This window comes from Etheostoma spectabile, chromosome 10 (assembly GCF_008692095.1).
Source record: "Etheostoma spectabile isolate EspeVRDwgs_2016 chromosome 10, UIUC_Espe_1.0, whole genome shotgun sequence".
NCBI classification, from domain to species: Eukaryota; Metazoa; Chordata; class Actinopteri; order Perciformes; family Percidae; genus Etheostoma; species Etheostoma spectabile.
The window spans coordinates 17088807-17100382 of NC_045742.1; the positions used below are offsets into that span (position 1 = coordinate 17088807).

At 43.8% G+C, this 11576-nt stretch overlaps 3 pseudogenes; 2 read left to right on the forward strand and 1 right to left on the reverse strand.

Moving 5' to 3' along the window:
- The window catches only part of LOC116697321 (protocadherin beta-8-like), a 935-nt pseudogene extending 777 nt beyond the window's left edge, over window positions 1–158 (reverse strand).
- Window positions 159–235: 77 nt separating this feature from the next.
- LOC116697322 (protocadherin beta-11-like) lies at window positions 236–1103 on the forward strand (annotated as a pseudogene).
- Window positions 1104–8078: 6975 nt separating this feature from the next.
- LOC116697323 (protocadherin gamma-A8-like) lies at window positions 8079–8987 on the forward strand (annotated as a pseudogene).
- Window positions 8988–11576: the final 2589 nt, after the last annotated feature.

The following is an 11576-nucleotide window of genomic DNA, read 5'->3' on the forward strand; positions in this document are numbered from 1 at the left end:
TCTTTATTCGGGAAGACGGGAGCATGATCATTTATATCCAAAACCTCAACCGTTACTCGGTGAAGTTCCATCGGGTTTTCTAAAATCACCTCAAAGCTGAAGCTACACGGCGTTACGTCTCCACAAAGCTGCCCTGATGGACAACTCGAGGAACTCATATGATATGCTCAAGATTGCCATTTTATGGATTGCGACGGCAAAATCGGACTGCTGATGTTTGCTTCATGTTGTTTAAATGGTCAGGTGGCCATTCGTTTATTCTATACCAGAGGAGATGAAGAAAGGCTCTGTTATGGTAATGTAGCACAGGACCTTGGTTGGATCTGAAAAGGCTCCGTTCTGGGCGGGCCCGTTATCGTGACCGGAAGAAAACATTCACTACACCGAGCTGAAGAAGGACAAAGGGATTCTAGTCGTGAATAGAGAATAGACCGGGAGCAGCTTTGTGGAGACGTAACGCCGTGAGCTTCAGCTTGAGGTGATTTTAGAAAACCCGATGGAATTCACCGAGTAACGGTTGAGGTTTTGGTATAACTGATCATGCTCCCGTCTTCCGATAAAGGACACAGCTATTGGTTTGAAATCAGGAATCAGCTGCAGTTGGAGTGCAGTTTCCACTGCAGAGTGCAGAGGATCTGGATGTGGCGCAAAACGCGTTGCAGATTTATATGTTATCACCAAACGACAATTTCATTTTGAAGAACACAATGCAAATCCAGAGGAGGTCAAATATGTTGAAATGGTTCTCCAGAGCCTTTAGACAGACGAGAAACATCCCCGTATGTCCTAAAAACTATCCGCAGTTGAGGCGGAACAACCGCAGCGATCTGGTACAGTAAATATACATATCACTGTGTTAGAGTCAATGATAATTACCAGTATTTAACCAGCGTTTGTATAAAAGCATCTGTGATGAGAAAACACAACGACAGGCACGGAGAGCATTAAGTAATGCTCAGAGCGCACAGTGGTTACAAATGGATCATTACTTACCGTGTGTCAAGCAACGAAGGAGTGCGGCAAATATTCACATGATGAACAACACAGGCACAGTTTCTGTGTCTGGTCCGATAGATTATGAAAAGACAGAAAAGATGAGATGAGCGTAGCAAAGGATCATGGGGGCTAACTGGACAAGTAAAATATATAGATGTTGTTTGATAGTCAAGTACAATGCACCAGTTATAATATTATGTCATTTTCTAGTACCTGTGTCTGAGAATGCAACTGGTAAACAATTGCTATTTTGAACATAAAAGAGCCGATTCTGACAAATAGGGAAATAAAATGATTCCGATCGCAAAACGTTCCCTTTAAGATCGAGTCAGCGTTAACAGACCTATTACAAAGCTTATGCTCTCAGCATGCAACACTTTGATAGAGAATCCGTTACTCAGAATATATTAACGATAACAGCCACTGATTTAGGGTCTCCACCGTCTTCTCTAGCTCAAACAAGTTTATCTCTAAAATATACCTTCATCTGACAACGTCAACATCATTGCTAAAAAACAGCTATACTGCGTTACCATCACAGAAAATAATTCCCCTGGAATTCGATATTTGCGGGCACGCGCGGGACTCTGATGAATCAAAACTCGACAGAATCTGTATCTTTTAGAGGGAACCCAAGTCAGCGGTAGTCCAGTTTAGTTACTTATGTTTTTCATTAAACTACTGACACTGGAGTTCTAGGACGGTTCGTCTTTGCTATTAGAGCAAAATAAACAGCTTCAGAATAGTATCAACAAGCGCAGGAGTGTAGGCTCTCCTGCACTCAGTGCAATGCGACTGTGATAAATACTGATCCAGGACCATAACCCCGACAAACCTCCTCAGGTCTGTACCCATCCAGACTGGTGCTCTCTGGTGCTGACATGGTTTCCGCGGTCAGCAGATTGTTGGCTACTGAGGTACACTAAAGTGGTGGTGGCTGTTGATGTGGACTCTGGACCAGCATGGCCTGGCTCTCCTATAAACTGCAGAAAGGCCACAGACAGGGCGTCTGTTTGAAGTGGGCTCCAGTAATGGAGAAATATGAGAAACTATCGCGCCAAGTCCTGATAAAGTGCTTTGACAAACCAAGACTGGACTGTTATAGTGGAGGCCACGGGCATGCCCTCTCGTTAGCACAGTCATTGTTAAACGTGGACGGGGAGGACAGCTTCCCTGAATGCTGTCTGAGTTACAATCGCTTAACACAGCGACAATAGTACATGACAACCTGACTTTTACTTACGTGGCTTGGGCTGTGCTTTCCTTCCTTTCATCAACGTGTTTGTGGTTCGTATCCAGTGAAAATTACAGATGGAGACAGTCCGCATCCGTATCACTCCACTGCCTGTGATTGCTATATACCACCACGTTACCATACACTTGGGGAAGGGGACTCTCCAACACGTGTACAATTACGATGTGTGGCAGGCGGCACTGACTCCAGAAGAGTGGACTGTAAGTTCAGCAGTGGTATCAAGAAACGGTGCTGATTAATTGACCCCCCAGTTCCTAGCAGACGATTGCAGCGGTACAGAGTGAACAAAGATGCATCCTGGATGAACCAACCTACTCTCCTAGTAGGTAGGTGCATGTCGCAAAGTCTTTACTATTCAAACATATCGTTTTTCTGAATTGAAGTGTATATTTTTTCAATAGGTAGCTGGCTCACAGTTACCACCGCAAAAAGTTCGCCTGGTTGGTTGTCAGCACCACAGTGTGGCAGCTCCTCATTGACTGAAGATGTTTTTTGGCCATTAAAACACTTTTCCTCTGTCCATAGCTTCTGTTCAACATTTACTTACGTCCTCAAATACTGACTTTTCGCTGCTCTACCTAGATCTACAAAAAAAAACATTAAGAATCATAATTATCAATAATGTCTCTTCTTGTTTGAATTATATTTTCTTGACATACTATTAGTTATTTTTGTAGCATTAATACCTCGACCTAATGGGAACAATTTCATTTGAAAGATGTAAAATGCCCTACACTCATCAAGAATTTAAGTTGTAATGGTTTTTTAAGATCAGTTAGGCCATAATATACAAGTCAAAAATGCATTCATTAAGCTTTGGTATACAACATCTTAAAGGTTTTATAAATGTGCACGGGTCCCATACCATTGACCGTGGCGTTGCTAGAGCGACGCTGTTGATACACGCTGACTGAATAAGACGTGCAGGAGTCACTCACGTCCCTTTAAGTCCTTCAGTGTTTTTTCTGCTTGGATAGAAACGGTCTGCCCGCGTGATGGTTTAAAGTGAAAACGTTTTGTGAGGACGATTCTTCTGCTTAAAACCCTATACTTTTCATTCCTGAATTCAATTTACATCGTTTTTCTATTGAAAGAATACTTGGGCTCATGTTCCTCTGGATGTATATGGCGTGTTTTGGATACCTCGCGCGAGGCCGAGTGGCAGCCTCTGTTCTTCAGTATCTTGTCTTTATCAAGCGTTAGCTCAGTTATGGACAGGCGCGGTATTCCGTACCAGAGGAGCAGGCAGAAGGGTCTTTTGTTGGAAACAGGTGCTAGTGATTGGGCTGTGGTGTGGCGAGGCTAATCAGGTAAAATGCTCGAATTACTTAAACAAAAGTGAAGCCGACAGATGTGATTTACAAGCCGAACAAAGGCACCTGTTATTGAAAGAGCGAATCGACTGAGAAGAGCGGTTGGCAAAGACGACGCCCTTGGTAGCTTCATTTCGAGGTAATTTTTAGAAAAATCCAATCAAGCTTTAGTATGTGGTACGGTGAGAAGAATAGACCAGTAAACAGAAACATTCCGTCTTCTCCAAAAGTTGAAATCAATTGAAATGGTTGAAAGATGGCATCAGGGACTCGTTTCGTCTTGGTGAGTGCGGACGACCCCGGTCGTGGATTATTGAAATGTCAAAAAATAAACTAGACACTCTTCCCAGATATTCTAAATGTAGAAGTACAGACCAGCCTATGGAGGGAAAATATGACGAAATGTTTTCAAACAACCCTGTGTGAGAGACCGAGGAGAAAAGAGGAGACTAACACAACTTTCGTGCTGATTGCTTCAGATGGAGGGGAGCCACACAGATCAGGGACAGTGCGAATTCGTATCACTGTGCTAGATGCTAACGATAATTGCGCCAGTTTGCAGCCAGCCTGTTTATAAAGCAGATGTCCAGGAGAATTCTCCTGAAGGAACAGTGGTAACCACTGTTAGTGCAAGTGACGCAGATAAAGGAGTCAATGGCGAGGTGACATTTTCTATAGCTCATGTTGCCAGAGAGGCAAAGCAGCTTTTTGAGTAAATGTAAAACTGGAGAGCATTAAAGTTGCAGGGTAAACTAGATTTTGAAAAAAATCTAAAAACTCATCAGTTAAACGTTAAGGGCCCGGATTACGGGGGACCATTCAGAAAAGTGCAAAGTGGTTATTCAAACTAAATTGACGAGAATGACCAAAGTCCCTACAATAACAGTGGAGTTAATTTTATAACTCGATATCTGAGGATTCTCCACAGGTACAACTATACATGTCATCAACGCTGATTGACGAAGACTCATGGTGCTAACCCCCGAGCCAGTGGTTGGTCTAAATCTACCGGCATAACTTGATACTACCTTTCAAAATTCCGAGTCTTTAGTAACAGATATTATACTGATTAGTCACTCAAGACGTTTGGAAGAGAAAGCCTGTTTATGAGTATAACATACCCATAACCGCTCCCCCCCCTTCCTCCGACCTAAGGCTCTCCGCCGTGACTAGCAGTAAAAACACAATGTAAAGTGTAGTGACGTTAAATGACAGCCCACCCAGATTGACCAATATCAGAATATACGTAAAGACTGACCAGAGAAAAAACTCACCTGGTTTTCATATGTTACTCCCCGTGCTACAGATGCAGACGGGGCCAATAACTCTCGGTTTCGATTTTCTGGAGAGAACAGAGATTAATGGGGCGGAGCGTGTATCGTTAGTGTCAGGTAAATCAGAAAATGGGTGTTCGTGACATGCACGTGAGGTCGTTTGATGTATGAGAATACAAGTGGTTTGAATTTAACGTAACTGCTCTCGTGAGATGCGGATCCCTCTCATTCGGAGTTTCAGTTGGCTAACAGTAGAAATACGATCCCGGACGAACGATAACAAACACTCCTCTGGTGGACCCAGTCAGACTGGTGGCTCTCTGCGTGGCTGAAATGGTTCCCCGTCAGCAGATTGCGGCTATCTGGTCACAAAAGGGGTGCTGTTGATGTGGAGCTCGGGACAGAACTGCATGGCGTCTCCTAAAACTGCAGAAAGCCACAGGACACGGGCGCCTGTTTAAGTGGGCTCACAGATGGAGGATCAAATTAAGAACTTATCCGCCAAGTCATGCTAAGATGTGTGAAACAAAGATGACTGTTATAGTGGAGGACAACGGGCAGAGCCTCTCGTTCAGTACCATGTCATTGTTTAACGTGGCTCGGCTGGACGGGACAGTTCCCTGAGTTGCTGTCTGAGTTCAACTGACTTGACACGCAAGGCAGGACAATGACAACTCGACTTTTTTACTTAGTGTTGGCTTTGGCGTAGTTCCTTCCTTTCAGTAGGTTTAGTGGGTCTTACGTATCAGTGGGGAAAAAATTACAGATGGAGACAGTGCTCGATCCTGTATCACTCCCAATCTGCCCTGTGATCCATATATACACCACGTTACTAGACACATTTGGGGACGGGGATCTCAACACGTGGGCTACAATAGCTATCGAGGGGTGCAGGACGACTGACGTCCAGAAAGAAGAGGACTGTAAGTTCGGCAGAGCTGAGTAGTCAGAAACTGCTGACTAATGGACACCCAGTTCTACGGGACGATGGCAGCGGATACAGAGTGAAAGAACATCCTGGATGACCAGGACTCTCATTTAGAGTGGGTTAACAATTTTAATCATCATCCTTCACATTCTTGGAATGCACTAATTGTACGTGTTTTCAGATAACATATTATTTCTTTAATTGCTTTGCTATGCTACTAGTATAACTTCAGTACCACAAGGATGGAAGCTATCTCACGTTAACTCAGTAGAAAGGAATTAGTAAGGGACAAGTGAAAAAACGTTAAAAGCCTACTGCGTGTTAACAAACCGTTTTTCTGCATGGCAGTGTTTCTGTCTTTCTTGCAACTAGAAAATATTATGTATTTGGCTGCTCTTCATTTCCTTTCCCCCTTGATTTCTTATGTTACTACACGTACACTAGTTATTTCATTAATGTCAAACCACAGCATCCAGTATAAAAGGCAAAGATTGAAATAAACCTAACTGTTGCAATACAAACCTAGGTCAGCTGGCTAAAAGAAGGTTTTTTTGCCAATTCTTATTGACAGCTCTCGTGAGTTTTCTATCGGACTGCAAGGCGCTGTTGGTTCTTCAAAACACTGTGAAGCTTTTGAACTGCAGTACCACTCCCAGTATTCCGCTTGTATCGCGGAGAGCCGGACAATCGGTCGTCATTTTACAAGGTTATTTATACTAATGTATTTCTGGGTCAGAATGTGATTATAAACACATACTCCAGAAGGACGATTACGGGGTATTAGTACGGACTTTTGCATCTAATTAGTGGGTAAGTAGGGTGGATTGCTTCGGGATATGCCTTTATCAGCAGTGAATCCACGTTACATGGCCAAGTACTGGTTTCATCCTTGTTTTTTCTTGACGCGACTGTCTGTCCCGATCCGATAATCTGGCCCGGAGGAGATAGAAAGGGATTCCTTGGTAGGAAATGAGGGAAGATTAGGTATCGACGCAAAAGAGATTTCAGCGGTGCACGAATTGTTAGCAGGATAGCAGCGAGTATATTAGGCTCGATACAGACAAGGGATCTCGTCGTGGGAGAAAGAATAGATAGCGAGCAAGCTCTGTGGGCAGACCAGCGCCCGGAGTTGAATTTCGAATAATTATGGTGAACCAAGAAACTACATAGCGTTGTTAGTAGAAAGGTGATTGTGTAAAAGGATAATTCACCGTGTTTAATGAGAAAGAAGTGCAGTGAAATACTAGAATCGCTCTTGCAGGAACGAATATTACACGAGATGCCACAGACCTGAGTGGGACATAACGGCTGTTACACGGATCTATTACCTTACACAACAACAACACTTTCTAATTATTAAGGTCTTGTACCGCCAAATGCCATAAATATGACAGTTGTATCTTTCTAGCTTCCTAGACCGCCCGGCCGAAACAGGACAAATATGCTATTACCGCCTTAAACTGCTGTGGACGGCGGTTGAACCACAAAGATAAGGACACTAAAACAGGTAACTGTCGAGACCAAATGACAAGCTCAGTTTTACCGCAGTCAAATTTCAAGGCGTCTAGTAAGAAAAGGTCCAAAAGGAACCTTAGTGGTGAGCTTAAGCGCAAAGGATGCAGAGGAAGGGATGAATGGACAGTGTCACATACCACTGTTATCGATGTTAGTTAATATTGCTGGACTATTTCATCTCGATGAAAACAGCGGCGAATTAACTGTAAACGGCATGATGGATTATGGAAGAGAATAAAATATATGAGATGGTTGTGCAGGCAACAGATCAAAGGTGGACAAAAGCACATCAACAAATGTAATAATGAGTAACGGATGTAAATGACAAGCACTTGTAATAACACTGACCTCGTTTTCTAGTGCCATCCCTGAGGATTCTACAGTGGGACCACTGTTGGGTGCTATCATCAACGTTAAAGATCTAGATTCGGGCAAAAGGAAAAGTCGATTGTTCAGGAAACGGCGTATCCCTTTGCACATCTTCTGAAGAATATTATACTTGGTAACAACCGGTTGTTCTTGACAGAGAAGGATCCTGAATACAATATGACTTTCAAGGCTGGGGATGAAGGTAGCCCACACTTCCATGACAAGACACTAACACTTCGTGTATTGACGTCAATGACAATGCCCCCCTGTTGTGGAACGCGACGTACTAATCGATGAAAGATGATATAAAACTCGAGAATAACCCCACAGGATGATCAGGTTTTTTCAGTGAAAAGCACGCGACTCGCTCGACTCTGGCCAAAACGCAACGAGGTTTACATTATTGATACTCAGTTAAATGGTAACCCCATATCATCTACATATCTGTTAACGCAGAAAGTGGATTATACAGGCAGTCGGTTCATTTGACTATGCGCAAATAAAAGCTCTAAATATTTTTGTGAAAGGGCAGGATGGGGGTTCCCCGCCTAAGCAGTCCATACCACAGTTAAATTAAATTCAAGATCAGAATTGATAACACTCCTCAGGTTCGGTACACCGTCGGACTGGTTGGCTCTCTGGGGGCGGAAAATGTTCCTCGTCAGCAGATGTGGCTATATGGTCACTAAGTGGGGCTGTTTGTGGCCTCTGGACAGAAATGCTGGGCTCCCTATCAAACTGCAGAAAGCCACAGGAAGGGCGCTGTTTGAAGTGGGCTTAACAGATGGAGAAACTAAGAACTAGCCGCAAGGACAGTGATAAAGATGCTGTGTGCAAAAAACAAAGGACTGGACTGTATAGTGGAGGACAACGGGCAGCCATCTCGCATGCAGATAAATGTCTTGTTAAACGGGCTCGGTGGCGGGACAGTTCCATGAAGTGCTGTCTGAGATTCACGACTTTACACACGACAAGCGCAGTACAAGGACAAAACTGACTTTTTACTAGTGGTGGCTTTGGCTGTGTTTCCTTCCTCGTCATCATTGTTTATGGTATGATCTCAGTGCAAATCTACAGTGGAGGACAGTCTCGCATCCTGTATCACTCCCAATCTTCCTGTGATTACATATTATCACCACGGTAATACAGGACACTTTGGGACAGGGATTCAACACTGGGTAACAATTACGAGGTGTGCGGACGATACTCCAGAAAGTGACTGTAAGTTCGGCAGAGTGGTAGTCAGCAACGTGCGGAAAGGGAACCCAGTTCTACCGGGACAATGCAGCGGATACAGAGTGAAAAAGAAGCATCCGGAGAACCAGACTCTCCTCTAGAGGTGAGGCCTTGACATCTATCACCGGTTATTATAGTGTGGCTTTCTCATGTGGTCTATAAAGATTTCGTGCCCTTTGGCACTCGTTTGTAACCCAGGAGGTATTTTCAGGCCCAACACTCGTGGATCAGATCCCTGAGTTGAAGCTACATTTCCTTTGAATTTTTCTTCATTCACTATGGAGAAGGAGCCTGGTGTTGAATTAAGTGCGACTACTGATGTAAGAGTTTATCCCAATGTAGATACATTTTCTGTTGATGAAAATAAGGACAGAAATCATTTCGTGAAGAAAAAAAGACAACACAAACCAACCTAGTTTTGGGTTTCTGTTTATATGAAACACATTGCAATGTTGCTATGTGTAAATATTTTCAATAGTGGCATATTTCTTTTCTTTGACTCGTGATAGTCATGCTTGGACAGTAAGGGACGCTGATTGGTCAGGGAAACAAGTGTCAGAGTTTATTCAGTGGAGGCTGAGCCCTAATTCCGTTTAGGCCTGGAGAGAGTAAGGACTGTAGAAGTGCTGCAAAACAGGATGGCCATAATCCTATCGCACTGAGGACTTTAAATTCCAAGGATGACTTAATGCAAACCGGCATTTGTTCTCTGTGGGATTGTAAACGCGGCTGTTGGTGTTTCCGTGCGTATTCTGCAAAGGCGTGTGAAAAATATTCTTGTGGAAAAATGGCGGTTGTACTGCAGGTTGATAGGCCATTTTCTTTCTGTTCCTTGGGTCGTGGTCACATCGGTTGGCCAAATCAGGTATACAATCGGAGGAGCTGAAACAGGATCCACTATTGGAACTGATCAGAATAGGTTGGGATGTGAAAAGGCTCTTATGCCGGGCACGTATCGTGACCCAGACAAAGCACCAGTACACTGAGCGTGAAAGCAGACCAAAGGCGTTGTAGTCGTGAAACGAGAGAATAGGACGAGAGCAGCTTTGTGCGAGACGTAACACAGTGTAGTTTTCAGCTGTGAGTGATTTTAGGGGAAAACCCTTATGGAAATTACCCGAGTAACAGTGGAAATAAACTGGGGACCTAACAAGGAAATTTTCCGGACGTCGAAAGAACGAAATTAAATTTGAAATAAGAGAATCTGCACACTGGGGATACGCTTTTGCTACCACCCAGGGGTTTTTTTTTTTTTTTGCCCCGGGAAAGACGCGAGTGGCAGCTGCAACGGCTACAGAAATACATACTAACTATAATGAATTATTTTGTTTTGAAGCAGCATTCAGTCCAGAGTTCGAAAATCATGTCCGAACTGGTCTTACTAAAACCCAATTGGATGAGAAAGCAAGCAGAATATCACTGAAGTCATCCCCCCCCCCCCGGTGTTTGACGGGGGAAATCCCGCTAATCTTGTACAGGAAATATAGATATTACAGGGATGATGCAAAATGATAAGCTCCTATTTTTAACCAGTCTCTTACAGCGTTTGTTCTCGGAGAAAATGCATTCAAGGGCACCTGATATCCAACAGTAAATGCACAGTGATGCAGACAGGGATCAAACGGTGTTTATCAAAATAGATTTTCAAACATGAAGGGCCACGTTGACCTGACATATTTCATTTAGACGACAAATTACGGGGCTGTTAACACGTTAGGACAAGATATGAAAAAAGATTAAAAAAACATGAAATTATGATTGAAGCTATGGACCCAAGGAGTTGAACCGATCAAGAAAGTGCAAATTGATATGGTAGACGCAAGATAATGCACATGGCATAATGTGATGTCATTCTCCGCCCGGTGCGGAGGATTTCGGCGTCGGGTAACACAGTGGCATAATTAATGTGATTGACGCAGGACTCGACCAAAATGGCCAAATTGTGTACAAACACACCCTAGCCTCCCATTTAAATAAAATCAACATAACTATTATATGCGTTAGTAACAGATGCACTTTTGACAGAGAAGTTGAATCGGAATATGACATACCGTAAAGGGCCCTGCTTCAGGATACATCCTTGCAAGCACAACTATATACGTATGGGAAGATCTGATGTGAATGACAATGCCCGTATTGATAAAAGTAAGCCTACGTTGCGTCAGTTCAGAAACAATTCCCTGGGGTGTCATTTTCCGTCAACGCACACGACAGTGACGGGAATCAAAACGCGCGGAAGTTCGTACTTTCTCGAGACCACACAGATAGAATTTAACGGTAGTCCAACCTCTTCTTACGTCTCCATAAACGCTGAAAGTGGACCATCCATGCAGTGGGGCGCTCGTTTGACGATGAAAAAGAATATTAAAGAGCGCAACGGTAGTCAAAGCGCAGGATGGAGGCGCTCATCAACTTTAGTGCAAGGTGACTGTGAAAATACTGATCCAGGACCAGAACGACCAACCCCCTAGGTTCTGTACCGTCCAGAAGGTGGCTCTCTGGTGGCGGAACTGGTTCCTCGTTCTGCAGATGTGGGCTTCTGGTAACTAATGGGGGCGGGATGTGGACTTGGACAGAATGCTGGTTCTATAACTGCAGAAAGCCACGGGGACCAGGGCGCTGTTTGAATAGTGGGGCGTACCGAATGGAGAAATACGAACTATCCGACCAAGGCACTGATAAAGATCTAT